The sequence below is a fragment of the Macaca thibetana genome, chromosome 7 (assembly GCF_024542745.1).
Source record: "Macaca thibetana thibetana isolate TM-01 chromosome 7, ASM2454274v1, whole genome shotgun sequence".
Taxonomy (NCBI): Eukaryota; Metazoa; Chordata; class Mammalia; order Primates; family Cercopithecidae; genus Macaca; species Macaca thibetana.
The window spans coordinates 121,536,621-121,551,846 of NC_065584.1; the positions used below are offsets into that span (position 1 = coordinate 121,536,621).

Here is a 15,226-nt window from a genome sequence, read left to right on the forward strand (position 1 = left end):
TATTTCTACAAAAGCAAAAAGAGATGGCCGGGCGCAGTGGCTCACGCCTGTAATCCCAGCACTTTAGGAGGCCAAGGTGGGTGGATCACCTGAGGTCGGGAGTTCGAGACCAGCCTGACCAACATGGAGAAACCCCGTCTCTACTAAAAATACAAAAAATTAGCCTGGCATGGTGGTACATGCCTATAATCTCAGCTACTTGGGAGGCTGAGGTAGGAGAGTTGCTTGTACCCAGGAGGCGGAGGTTGTGGTGAGCCGAGATCACGCCACTGCACTCCAGCCTGGGCAACAAGAGCAAAACTCCATCTCAAAAGAGAAAAAAAAAAAAAAAGCAAAAAGAGCTGCTGGTTATTTAGGAGACTGGAGTAATCTTGGAAGATGTGCTCTGAATCTTTTTTCTATTTTCAGAAAGACAGACACATTGTGGAGATGTGGCTGGGCTACTGACTTAGAAGAGGCAGGAGGAGTTACAACATGTTTATGTGCTCCTGTAAACTCAGGCACTGGACTGCTCTTTAGGCTGCCTCCCTGAATCAGTTAGAATGTTTTTGGCTGCAAGTAACAGAAAACCCAATTCTAAGTGGCTTAAGCAATAAGGGAATAAAGTTATGCCATTGGCAAGAGGTGGGGCAAGCTCCATCTCTCATTCCCTTCAATTTTCTTGGCTCTGCCATCTTATGTGTATCAGCTTTATCCTCAGGCTGGCAGCCAGATGGCTGCAGCAGCTCTGAGCCTCTTATCTTCCCACAACCACACTGAGAGGAAGAGTGCCTGTTTCTCTTTCTCTGGATGCTGTTGTGGGAAGATGTGTGAAAAAAAAAATTGAGAAGACCCCAGCAAACTTTCCCTCATACCTCATTTGAATGACTTTTTGGAAGGCTTAATCATGGATCCTGAGCCAGTCATTGATTAGAGAAAGGACCTAGCCCTGGAGTTGGGAGCAAATGCTTTAGCTGTTATGCTGATATAGAGTAGGGGAAATATGGAATAGATTTTGAGAAGACAAAGTTTGCTTACTTTAAAATATAATTGACGAGAAACTAGGTACAACTCTGGCAAAAATTGGGCTATGGAAATAGCAGCTCCATATTGAGTATTGTCTAACTGCCAGCTAGTATGCTCAGCATTGCATTTGAATCATCTAATTTAATTCTCATAACAATATGAAGTAGGCACAATCGTTATTATTGGGATATCCCTGTTTCCTAGATGAGGAAATCAAGACTTTTAGAGATTCAGGCAATTTACTATAGTTTACAAAGCAAGTTAGTAGTACAATTAAGGAACATAATACTAAAATCCTTGTTCCTAAGAGTTTTCTATCTCCCAGGGAAGAGTACTCTGATTCATGGGTCAAAAATCAGCATGTAACAAATTGGTTAGTTATATGCATAAAAATAGCATCCTGTAAAGGGGTTTACGGAATAGATAGCTTTGGGTAGCATACTATGGGGCCCAGTGAATCTGTGATGTTTGGTTTGCAAAATTGAGGAAATAATAATGATATCAACAGTCATGAAGAAAATGATAAATTTGGGAAAACATGAACTCTTAGACAAAGTATGTTTGTTTAAACACACATAAATAATAAAATATGACAGCAAAACATTTTTGTTTAAAATAAAAAATAAAAATATTTGCTTTCTAAATAAAAAAATACCACGAAAAGATTAGATAGCAATTTAGTAGCATTTGGATGGAGATCATATCACCTGACGGAATATGTACAATTGAGCTATAACAAGAAATTTGTAAAAAGAAACATGTTGTTGACTAGATGGGATGAACTGGGACCTGTGTTTATTTTTTGTGTGGAATCATTTAGTAAATTTTGGGACAACTTTATCATGCAATGGAAGGCAATAGGTGACAGTGATTTCTTTACAGCTTAAAGTTTAAACATTGAGCATGATGAAAAGTAAGGAAATCTGCAACTATTGTATTGTAAATGCCGTGAAGTATTTTTCTATTTTAGCTACTGACATGAAACATAAATATATGAAAATTTTTTTTGTCAAGGTAGGGCCTTTAATTGTTTGGATTTTCTTGGAAATCGCAGTTGAGTCCAGAAATCAATTACAAAAGCAGTGTGCTTTGCTCCTTTTTTTTTTTTTTTAAACAACACTTTTCATTTGTCTCTGAACAGGTTTTGCAAGAAACCCATTCTATAGGCAAGTGGCTCCCTGCTCTGCTGTTTTGGAGCTTCAATCACTAGTGACATGCCTGCAATCCACAAAGTCCTGGGTGTCTCCTTTAGCTATCATCATCTGAAAGACATCTAAAAGGGTTTTTTAGTGCTTGAGAGAATTAGGTTTCATTTCTGGCATTCCACAATATAAGTGGAAAAGTTGATCCACACTGACATGAAGGGCTCAATTCTGCATGAACTTTTTGTTTTTCCACCAGAAATAATCCTTTCCTTTTTTTCTTTTTTTTTGTGTAAGGCTCAAGTTCATTTAAAACTTCTTGACTCTTTCCTAGAGACATATAGCTGAGCAAACTAAACCTGTCCCACTGACACTGACATCTATTAGCAAAAGGATGATTATTTTTAATACTAGAGACATGTTTACAGAATCACTGAACTTGCTAAGCAGCAAAATACAGAGACAGTGCACTGAGACCAAGAAGAGTCAATCATCAACCACTCCTGTTGTTTTAAAATAGACTTAATATGCTTTTAAAAGAGTATTAGTTCAATAAAATAATCCACAAATAAATACAAAACAAAAGGGCAAATGTAGAGACATATTGCAAGTAAGCATGCATACCAAAAAGGTAAGTGCAAATTAGATTTGAATATTCATGAGTCACAAATCATTGACAGTTTGAAATAATGCAAAACAGCTTTATAAATGAGGTTAAGGCAAGGGACATCAAAGAAATGCATCGTTAAATCAATAGCAGTTTGTGCATATACTTGTAAATTGCGGTTACAAGTTTTGTGACATGGGAGAAAAAATACTGTGTATCTGATGAAGGAGGAAGACACATAAATATTCCTTTTGTATATTGTATTTTTGCAATTCGTCATGCACTTGGAGCCCAGCCAGGTAGAAAGTGGTTGGACATCATCTTCCCTCACCAAGACAGAGTTTTCTTTTCAGAGACAGTGTCAGGCCTATGCCTGAAGAGCACTTGCTTGCTCTGCTAAACAATTCAACATGCAATGACTTCTGTAGAGTTGCTTTCCAAAATAAAGATTAGCATCTAGCATACATAACTTTACAGGCTGGTCAACTTTAAATCTCTACATAGTAAAATAACTTCAGTTGTAGAGCATACTGTCTAGTGGTTGTTTTCCTATTTGGCGGGGATCAGATGAATTCAAAGTATAAGAACAATTTGTAAAAATACTTTGGAATGATTAGAGATGTATAGCCATTACTTTTAATGGCAAAAACAGCAACTTTGCACCAACCTAATAACTTATAGGTAACCTTGTAATTTAAGTAAAAAACATTTTTATTTTTGTTCAGCAAGTAACTATTAATTTGATACAGATCTTTTTTTGTACCAGTGGCTTTTTGGTGTGTGTGTGTGTGTGTGCATGAGAAGAGTTGTCTGAAATGATAGGACTTACAGATCAAAAACTTGTTTAGGACTTACCTTAAAGCAGAATCATTTCCAACTGATTTTTTCTCATAAGTTTATATTTGGGTTACTATCTTTAAGTTATGATGTATTTCTTCAAGACACTACTCTGCAAGCCTCTTTACTGTGTTCCGTCTGCTTTTTTTGATGACCGAAGCTAGTGACGTCACATGAAAATCATGGCATACAGTAGCACTAATTTTTGGAAGAGTCTGGGGAATTGTGGTCTGTTTAGAAAATTAATCTATATCTTCTGGCTAGACCATGCTTCACAACAGACATTTAGATTTGGGAAGTGAAATGGCGATGAGGCACAACCAGAAAGAGAGCCCTCTGTACTGTTGCCAATTTCCTACTCCATTACGAAAGAAGCTAAGATGACTTCTGTATGGTTAGTAATCAAGAATATCCATGAATTCCAAAAGCTATGGCCTTGATATTTTTTTAAGGTCTTTATGTGATGTCAGCATTGATTCAGGGCACATTTAGCATTATATTTGTAAGCCATATATTGTTATATTTGTCCTATAGCTAAAAATTTCTTGACTTTCAAAAGTTATTAACTCATTTGATCTTAATAAGTATTTCTATTATTCCTTTCAATAAATGTTTTGTCATGATATAGTATCAGACTATTTAAGTTATCCAAACTTAATTTATGTTATTAATTGATTAGCCACAATATTTGATTTAATGGTTACTAGTTGTAGGGGCATATATTGGTAAACACTATTTTTTTTTTTTTTTTTTTTTTTTTTTTTGAGACGGAGTCTCGCTCTGTCACCCAGGCTGGAGTACAGTGGTCGGATCTCAGCTCACTGCAAGCTCCGCCTCCCGGGTTTACGCCATTCTCCTGCCTCAGCCTCCCGAGTAGCTGGGACTACAGGCTCCTGCCACCTCGCCCGGCTAAGTTTTTTTGTATTTTTAGTAGAGACGGGGTTTCACTGTGTTAGTCAGGATGGTCTCGATCTCCTGACCTCGTGATCCGCCCATCTAGGCCTCCCAAAGTGCTGGGATTACAGGCTTGAGCCACCGCGCCCGGCCGGTAAACACTATTTTTTTCCCTCTAACTAAATTTATTTCCATTAAGTCATAGTTACTAAACTTTTTTGACAAGGAGGATAATTTACAACAGCTATATACTTGATGATTTTGATTAAGTCTTTCTATGTATGTGTGTGTGAATATATTTTGTTTGTTTGTTTGTTTGTTTTTTGGTTTTTGGTTTTTGTTTTTTTTTTTTAGACGGTGTCTCCCTCTGTCCCAGGCTGGAGTGCAGTAGTATGATCTCAGCTCACTGCAACCTCCTCCTCCCAGGGTTCAAGCGATTCTCCGGCCTCAGCCTTCCGAGTAGCTAGGATTACAGGCGTGCACCATCATGCCCAGCTAATTTTTATATTTTTAGTAAAGACAGGGTTTCACCATGTTGGCCAGGCTGGTCTCAAACTCCTGACCTTGGGTGATCCACCTGCCTCGGCCTTGCAAAGTGCTGGGATTACAAGCGTGAGTCATTGCGCCCAGCCGAATATACGGTTTTTAAAAATCACTTAATCTGCAAATTAAAACATAACATGTTGAACTAGCCAAGGAATCTAAACATTATTATTCTCCATCCTTACGATCTACAGAGATAAGAGTCAAGTCATTGCAGGTTTTCTTCCGCCTTTTTAAACTGAGGGAGATTTTTACATTGAATTTTCATTTCTAGAGCAAGAAAGTGCCTGACTAGTCAAGGCCATCACTGAGATCAATTTCTTTAACCACCCCCCTTGTCTTGGGTCAAGAAGTTAAAGAATCTAGGAGCTGTCATTTTTGGTAATTCAATATCAAAATGAAAGAAAGATAGAATAAAATGAAAGGTTTACCATTGATTCTGAATTACTTAACAATGAAATACTGAATTCCAATGAAGTCTTATGAAAAAGAAACACTCTCTCTCTATCCTAAATGTCACCTTTGGAGACCCTTGGACCTCATGCTCATTTTGCTATGTAAATAGAATTAATTTTATCTTGACAGAACAGTGGAGTGACAGTTAAGGGGCTTCTATTTTCTATTCTGCCACTAACTGCTACTATGAACTTGCATAACGTACTTCAAATTCTTTGGATTGCTGTTTCCTCACTTATAAAAGAGAAAGCTGGTCTAGAACTGGCAATTTTCAAACTGTGCCTCTGAATCCTTAGGGCTGCAAGGAACCAGCAGAAGTCTTGATGGGAAAAAGACCATTTACTTTTTTTTCTGGTTTGCATATGATCTTCGCAAAATTTAATTTGAGGAAAGGAAAATGACTTCAAAAGTTTGACAAACATTACATTTAAAAAATTGCTAAGATGTATCTTGCTTTGATAATTCTAATCTGTAACCCATTTTGTTTTGTAACTATGCTAGAGAATATTGGAGTGAACAGAATTGTCATATTCTTGGCTTCTCCTTTTAAATAGAGATTGTAAAAAGAATTCCTAAACCTTATAGAAAGGAGGGCTAGAAAACACAAACTGGAAGGTAAGATCTTAGTACAATTTTAACTGAGCTTATATGTGATGTCAAGACAACTGCTGAACATGGTATGCGCACCTCTCAGCCAGGCCTGCTCTGTCCCTGGGCCACAAGGCTACACAATCCCTGGGGGTACCACTGTATTGGAGTTTAACTGAATGATGCCCATGAATGTTGTTGACGGATGCATCACCTATGTGGCTTATATCAGGCGTGGCTTTTTCATCATTTGGTCAAGAGCTACTTCTCTTTCAAGGCCTACTTCAGAGATCCTAGCGTGATTCATACCCTCTTACTACCTCCTTTCTTCAAAATTAGTTTCTCCCTCCTTTGTGATTCCAGGGCATTTTATTTTAACCTTTTAAAGAATACTATGCCATTGTATTATAGTTAATAGTATTTGGGTGCCCATCTCCCTTGTTAGGTTTTGAGCTTTTAGAAGGCAGGGGCTGGGTTTTAATCTCATTTGAATTTGTGTGTGTGTGTGTGTGTTTTCTTGTTTGTTTGTTTGTTTGTTTTTTGGTTTTGAAACAGGATCTTCCTTCGTCTCCCAGGCTGGAATGCAGTGGCACAATCACTGCTCACTGCAGCCTTGACCGTCTGAACTCAAGTGATTCTCTTATTTCAACCTCCCAAGTAGCTGGGACGACAGTCATGCACCATCATGCCTATAAAGATAATTTAATTTATAATAAATTATACAAACAATAATACTCAGTATATTTTCCCAAGACCTTGATAAAACATGACAGTGGTATTCTTTTCTTGCCATATATACTCAATTCAACACAACCAATACCATGCTGATTGTATGCTCTTCTACGTGTTAAGGGGGTATCATGTACGAACCCCATCCAGGGAGCATGGGAGTCAATAAAACCTATACCTTTCAGAATTAAAATATGAGGCAGTACATGATTAGTGCTGTATTATAAGTGTGAACCACAGTGCTTTGGGAGCTCTAAGGGCTTGGGATTAATTCAATGATTGCACATAAAATCAGTTTGCACATAAAATCACATAAAAGCAGTGGGATTTCAGCAGGCAAAAATATACAAGGGGCAAGGGTAAGGGCAATGTCCAGCATGAAGATGATGGGGATTTTATGGTATGTGAGAATGATTACATATTAGATACAGAAATAGTATAGATTTTGCAGTAGTTGGGAAGAAACCTGGAAAATTAGGTAGAATTTAAGTATGGTATTAATTACTTAAATACCATACTAAAAAGTTTAGAATTACGTCCCTGAAAAATTGGAACTCATCAAATGAGAAGCAAAAGAAGAAAAACTTGGATTTACAAAGCTTAATCTGGTAGTATTAGGCAAAATTAATTGAAGGGCAAACTTTGAAGATGGGGAGACCAGGTTAAGCAAAAGATAATCTGAGGACTTAATTTGGAATATAGCTATGAAAAAGAAAGGAGAGAATGAATGTGACAGTAAGATAAAGAATAAGAAATGGAAAATATTTCTGAAATACACTAAATAGAAGATATGGAAGTGGTATTGTGACAAATTATTACACAAACTTTCAATCTGGTATTAATTTTCAACACCTTTAGTGCCTCCAACATTATTAAAATATTAAATTAATCATTAGTAATAGTCATGTTTATTTTTTAGTGAAGTGGTAATGTTATTCTTAAATCTGTTGTCACATTTGTCACACTTGCCGTTAGGTAATCAATCTATCAAGGGTCTTATTCACAATTCTTACAACCAAAGACTTAAATATCTCTTTTTTCCTATTTTAGGGTCCAGGCATGGAATGTTTCTTAGTAAGTTTAAACAGAATTCAAAAACACCCATAGTGATAATATATGTAAATTTAGAACACTCTAAAATCTGAGTTATCATATAATATTTTATTTAAAATAATCAAAAGCTATTATACTTTGTTGCTAAATTTTGACTTAGACACTCCTAAGTGCTGAAGGAATGCCCCCACCTTAAATTTTAAAAAGTTGACTCCAGGGTCAACAGTGTTGGTACAAGATACAGAGATTGAATCTGTCAAGGGGAGATGTCCTGGAGAAGAAAACAAAGCAGGTACATACTTGCAGTTATTTGCTGCTGAGTACCTACAGAATTGGATTCCATCATTTATTGGTGGTGACTGGGGCTGATGGCCACTTTGGAATGCAGAAAAAGGAGGAGGAGGATGAAAGGGACAGGATGCCTCAGGGATCCATTCCCTGGTCTCATTCTTTCTCTTATTCTCCAGTCCCTCCTCACCAAGGACCCCGGGACACGCGCTCCACTCCTCCTGTAGGACTTCCTCATCTTTAGATCTTTGAGACATGGCTGGTGGAGGGGCTCAGTAATTTGAGGGATCTTTCCCTTAATAATATACTAAGAAGCTTAATAATCTGCTATCTAGATATTGATCCTATCTTTGGGTAAGGGGTCACAGAAACCTTGTAAGTTAAAAAAAAAAGTGTTTTTTTTTTAAAAAAACAAAACTCCAGAAAAGGAGATATAACACATTTTCTTAGAAATCCTTCCTGGAATCCAAAATATTTTACTATATGAGTTGAAAACATTATCTACTAAAAGTGCAATTTATGTGTAGAGCATCAAACAGAATTTTATTGATACAAGTAGGTAAAAATATTTTTTTCTTCATAAAATACTGATATTTTTGCAATTGAATGCTAATAATATGGATAGTAACTACAGAATTGGATTCCATCATTTATTGGTGGTGACTGGGGCTAATGGCCACTTTGGAATGCAGAGAATATTTATTCAATGTTGATTGAATAGACATTAAAACAGAAACATTTTTAATTGATCAATATTGCTTACATGTCTCAATTTTCTCAAATGTTTTATTGTATTCTTCTAAACAAATAGTACTCAAAATTCCTATGAAGCCTTTTTTTTTTCATTTAAGAAAGGAAGGAAAAGAAAGGGACTGATTAACACAAAATTCAGGATAATCGTATCTATGCAGGAAGAGAGGGAAGAAGGATGGATTGAAGAGGGGTTCAGGGTTCCAAAGATATTGGTAGCGTTTCATTTCTTAAGTTGGATATGGGATACACAGATGTACATCTTATTTATTTACTTACTCGTGTTGTTGCATGTAAGCTACAAATATTTTGTGTCTGTTTAATATTTGATAAAATTATTTAAAGCAGATAATTGTAAGACATGGTACAAGTAAAGGGAACGATATAATTATTTTAAAAAAATAATGACACTGCTGCCATCCTTTAGGGTTATTAGGGCTATGGAACTAAGCAATTGGCTGTTTTTCAAAATGTCTTGAGTTTTCCGTTCCAATCTATTAAACAAATAAGGTATTAAATACTATGGGAAAACTGAAGTAGAAAAACAGAAGAAAGACCTAAATATGGTGCTAAGGAATTACAGCTCCTTCAGGCAAGGACCTGAGTGGGGCTGTTTAGACATAAGAGGACTCTGTCTGCTGTTTGACACGGGGAAAGACTGCTGACAACTAGCATTGTGGGGTGTGCTTTGCATAGCTCTTTCCAGAGTTCAAATCAGAGCACTGTAATTCAGCCATGTAACGTGAACCAGTTATCCTTAATTTCAAAATCATTATTGCATCATTTTCTTTCAGAATTATCGATTACTGTTTATTTATCGATCAAGACTAGTAATAAGACCCAGAATGGTAAAGAGCTGACTCTGTCCTTGAAAATGTTCAGGAGAGGCACCAGTGGTGTCTATTTCCTCAGGAATTCAGCTTTTACTGAGCATTACCCTGTGTTTATTTCTATCCTTCCTGTTCAATCTTTGCTTTTCTTTTGTCAACCTATTTGCTCTGAACAGTTGAAAAAAACATCCTAGGGTTTGTTATAAAGTGGGATCCTAACTCATGCTGAATTAAAAGTAAACTACATGTCCTGGGTACCTTCATGACTTTAGTTCTCTTAAAACTGAAACGGAGTGGAATCGGTAGCCTACAGGTGGAGCCTCTAAATCCCTTTATTACCCAGACCTTTATAATCTCTTTGTTTTTAACAAAGTATACACAAGAATGGTAGCAGAACTTCCCAGTTAACATGTCAGGAAATCTCTACTCAGATAAGAATCGAGCTCTTTGGGTTTACTCTTTTCACAAAATATTTAAAACCTAGACAGATCATTTAGATGTTGTTTATTTTGATGACCAGATAGATTCTTTTGTTTTGTAAAAGCCACATGCCCATTTTGCCTTCTTTGGGAATTTTTGTTCTAGCACCCTATCATTATTTGCTACCAAACTTCATATCTTTTGTTTGAAGCATCTGAAAATAAAAGTAGTTGTTTAACTAATTTTCTCTTGAGCTTAATTTGGCAATTATCAAATCACATTTGTCAATGCAACCACTGAATCAGATGTGACCCAGACATCAACATTTTAAAAAGCCTCTGTAACCTTACCTATTATTTCAAGTTATAGTAGCTACAAGCAAAATCTTGATTGGATCAATAAGAAACAAAAATGTGCTCTCCTCTGTCATTTCAAAGTCATCTATTAAAACAACTCAAATATAAAATTTAACTACATTGGAATACAAATAGAACAGCATAATGAGGCTTATGTTTAGTAATGCAAAGAGCATTCTGAAAAGTATTTTAAGAAGAATTAATCTAATTCTTACTATTAATATTCTTCCATCATTTGATTTTTTTTCTTGGACATGTGGATGCTATAAACAATGCAATGTAAGATTCATAATTCTTTCTCTTTCTTTCTTTCTCTTTCTTTTTTCTTCTTTCTCTTTCTCTCTTTTCTTCTCTCTCTCTTCTTTCTTTCTTTCTTTTTTTATTTCTTTCATCTCTCTGTCTTTTCTCTCTCTTTCTTATTCTACGTTCCCTTGTATATAGTGAGACATTTCAGAGAATCCTATTTTTTCTTCAGGCACATGAAGATGATGTGAATATCAAAATGACAAAGAGGACCCAGGAAGAATGACAATGAAATAATAATAGGTTAACTCAACTCATATTTAATTAGGTTCTTGGTAAGTATGTAGTATATCGTTAATAACTACTTATTTACTCAGAAATCATGTTTGTTTTTTGGAAAATAAATTTTATGCTGCAATTTAGAGTAATACTTAGTTTTCTTTAACTATTGAAAAGGCATTAGCAATATTGTATTCTATGTTACACTTAATGGCCATTGCCAAAGCTACACAGAAATATGTAAGATGGTTATTTAATAGCATTCATTTTGCCTTATTATTCCTTGTGGTTCCAAACACTAGAAATACCATTGATAGCTTACAAACTGTTACATTTGGCTGGAACACAAAGTTATTTTTTTTTTGCCATCATTGTAAGGGATACTGTGCATCTTATATATCTTGATATCCTATGTACAGAAAGTGACATCTACTGGAGAAAGCAGAACTGAATATTTACTTTCCAAACTATTTTTTCTGCTAAACTTCCAGGCAAGTTGCACTGTCTTCAAGATTATCTGAAACTTGTAAAACAAAGAAAGGTTTTACTTAATTCAGTATGGTGTAAAGCCTGGTTGGTTTTGATGATCATTTTCTTAAAGCCGCCTTGTGGGAAACTGGTTATGGGGTCCACACAAATTATCTGGTAAGAAACGCTATTGAAGATATCTGGAAAACACAACTACAGCACATTCCCTTAAGAATGAAACTGAAATTCTAAATAACCATGAGCCATTGAGTGATGGATTTGAACAGGACTCCACTGCAACACTTTGTCTGAAAATCTTTTTGGAAAATATGTAACTTCTTTACATGGTCTGGAAATAGGAGTTGTAAAACAAATATGAGATTAGAATACATAATATCTTTCAGATAGAAAGACATTCCCCTATGCTAGTTTGTAGCCTCATGATTATTTATTCATGTTAATAAGATACGTGTCTAACTGCATGATCTAATCAAACTGACGTTCTTAGGGAATGGGGGAATACTAACCAGGTGTTTTTCACTTGTGGTCAAAACTAAGAAATGACCTAAAGCCCTGAAAGACAGAAATTATATCAGCTTTATACTTATGCCAATAATTCCCATTCTTTACGTAATCACTTTCTCTTACAGAGGGCAAAAACCTTTTCTATCTTAATGGAGGGTACTGTGGTGGCCATTTTCAAGACTTTAATGAGGCATAGCTACCTTTGGCTGGTTCATACACATCATAAAACTATAATAGTGACTAGAAGTCCGGTTTCTTTGATTCTAGTCTGTTACCTATATGATAAACGTTGCTTCCATATTTGGATTATGCTGTATAATCCTCTGTAGTTTAAATGTCAGATTTTCTACATATGATTGTTATTATTATTTTACATTTTGATTTCATTTTTGTAGCAATGCTCTCTCACTCCCTCTGCTGGCCTTGTTAATTAACAAAACCAGTGCCTAAGTAGTCCTCGTGGGAATCAGTGATGCCAAGTGGATGACCCGTAGACTGCCCTCTGTGTTGTGTCGGGAGCCAACCAGAAAATCATGCTGATTGTCCTCGGTATGAAACAAAAAAGGCCAAGAGAAAATTTGTTGTGGGTAGTGAAAACAGAATGGCATGCTTATTTTTACAGTTTTAAGAAAGAATTTAATGAAAGGGATAATTCACAAATCTTAAAAATGTGCTATTTTTCAAAGGAATAACACCAGTTACCCACATTCTATTGAAATGTATATGTACTTAGTAAAAGGCACTCAAAACAAGGTGTATCAATTGTGAGTTTCGGTGTTTACACACCGGAGGGTTAAATGAAGGTTGTCTGGCTTCGCTGGTAGGATTCTGAACCTGGATTAGATATATAGCTGTCCAATGGATCAGCTTCCCACATCCTAGAGTTCCATTATGGAGTTACAAAGAGAATGACAGCACTTGGCAAGTCCCAGGCCTAATCATAGCACAGAGAAGTGACTTTTGGAAGATACATTACCAAGCAATTAGGACCCATTTAATAAATTACCCCTTATGGAACACTTTGAACCCTAGTGGTCTGAAGAGGTTAATGCACCTCTCACAACTGAGTGCTACTCCGTTTCCAGGGGTAACTTCAAGGCCACAGCTAATCCAAACCTTCTTCTCATCAATGGCCTCTTACTCTTGAGTCACTTGGGTAGTCTGGCATCCGTAAGCCCACACACTTGCACTTCCACCCCTCTGCGTGCCAGATGCTTCATTTTCTTGCCGCTGAATCCATTGGGTGCAGTGCTCATGAGGCCAAAAGACTTTGTCCTGCACATTAACTTCCTCCTTGGGCTTTCATGCTTCTTATTTGGTCGTCTTTCTGTTTCTCTTATTTATAGCGAGTTTTAACTTCTGGGTTTAGTTTAAATGTTACATCTGATGTAATATACTTTCCTCCAAAATTGTTGAGTAGCAACCACATTTTAAATGAATCCAATACACAAAATTAGGCTTTAGGATATTATTAAATTTGTAAAAAAAAAAACAAAAACAAAACAAAAAAACCCACAAAACCCCACAGTAGATGTATATTTGTAAACTGGAATCTTAACTATGGTTAGACACTAAAAAACATTTAAAATATAACTGTAAGGGAGAAAAAGCTTTGTTTGATGCTAGAATATAATTAGACATTTTAGGGTTTCATTTTAATTTAAATTCAACTTGAGTTTTTGGAATGAAAATGCCGAGGAGACACTAAGCACTTTTATTAAAAAAGATGGCCAAAAAGTAGAATTGGAAAAGATGGAAATATGAAAATATTCCTGTGCATTCATAATGGCTGACATTGCTGTATCATGTCATTGGTCTGCTGAACGATATTCCTGTAAACTACGATCAAAATCGTCATGATTTCCAGCACACTTATTTAATGTTTATTCTATCCAAGGCTCTGCTGAGAGCCACAGGAGATGAATAAGACATGGCCTATGGCTTCAAGAAACTTCAAGACTTGTATTGTAGAGCTAGGATTTAGGTACATAGAAAAGTAAGCATAACAAAGGGAAGATTACAATGGATGCCAAGTTCGTATGCACACAGGAATTCAGGGAAAGAAAAGGAGTCTCTGCTCAAGAAGGTTTGATGGAGGAAATAGAATTTGCTCAAGTCTTTCGTTAAGATTTTGATAAGAAAGCTAAAAATTAAAAAATAAAATGCTCCCACATTGAGAAGTAATTGAAGTTGCCTTTACTTGTGCTTGTGAATGTATTTTGTGGGATATGTTTGAGGGGAATATGTTTGGGAAGTAGTTTTTCAATACAAGAACAGACATTAGTGAGATTTTTGAATGTTGTACTTTAGTACATACTGGAAAAGAAATAAGATGAAACACATTTTCAGTCAAATAACGTAATATAATATGAAAAGTATTGCTGGTTGTCAGTCTGATAATCAGAATATATTTTAACTTTTTTTTAAAAAAGCTAAATAACTATAAAACACCAAGATAAATTTTCCTCGAACATTCAGTGACTCACTGGATGAGTCATACATTTAAAAAATTTCTGCTCTTTTCAATGTACCTTGGAAATTTTCCATATTGTAAACTATGTTTTTTTACATGCCTATAAGAAACAAAAACCATGTTTGGAAATCCACTGTCTACTTGAATCTGGAATATTAATGCAATGTGGTTTTATATGGTCTGAAAGTTTTATATATTTATGCCATGTAACTTGATTAGTATCTAAACTTTGAAAAATATTCAGGGTAGAAAAATGATAAATTACTCGTCATGTCAGAGTTTCAAAGGTCTGTAGAAAGACCTGGGTATTTTGTAGCACACAAGAGGTGATATGCCTTGGGTGTGACTTCCCTGGGTGGGTTTTGAAAGCAACCTCTACTTTAACAAGACAGTTGTGAATCAAGAGTCAAGTTAATTTTTGATTACTGGTAAGTAAACATTTTAAAACTGGAGCCCCACTTTTAGATGTGGTGGTGAGATTATATTGGTCTCCATTCATACCTAGAAGCACCTTAGTCTGATGGTTTATTCTATAAGCAAGGCATTACCAGATGCAAATCTCCTTGTTTTAGCTTAACTCTTGTATTATTCACAAGAATGCCAGAGCAGATATATTAATACTAGTCCGCAACTGGCATTATTACACATATTCAAGAGTTTTCATTCTGGGATAAACACCACTCACCCAGGGCTAAAAGTAGCATAAGTGAAAGAAAATCACATTCCCTGCTGCATTTTCC

General features: G+C 35.8%; 1 long non-coding RNA gene across 1 annotated transcript in view; it reads left to right on the forward strand.

Annotated features, from left to right (window-relative positions):
• The window catches only part of LOC126959460 (uncharacterized), a 36,892-nt gene extending 22,435 nt beyond the window's left edge, over positions 1 to 14,457 (forward strand). Inside the window, exons 2-3 of the long non-coding RNA XR_007727538.1 lie at positions 10,974 to 11,076; positions 12,409 to 14,457. This is a non-coding gene — a long non-coding RNA (uncharacterized LOC126959460). The remainder of the gene's footprint in view (positions 1 to 10,973; positions 11,077 to 12,408) is intronic.
• Positions 14,458 to 15,226: the final 769 nt, after the last annotated feature.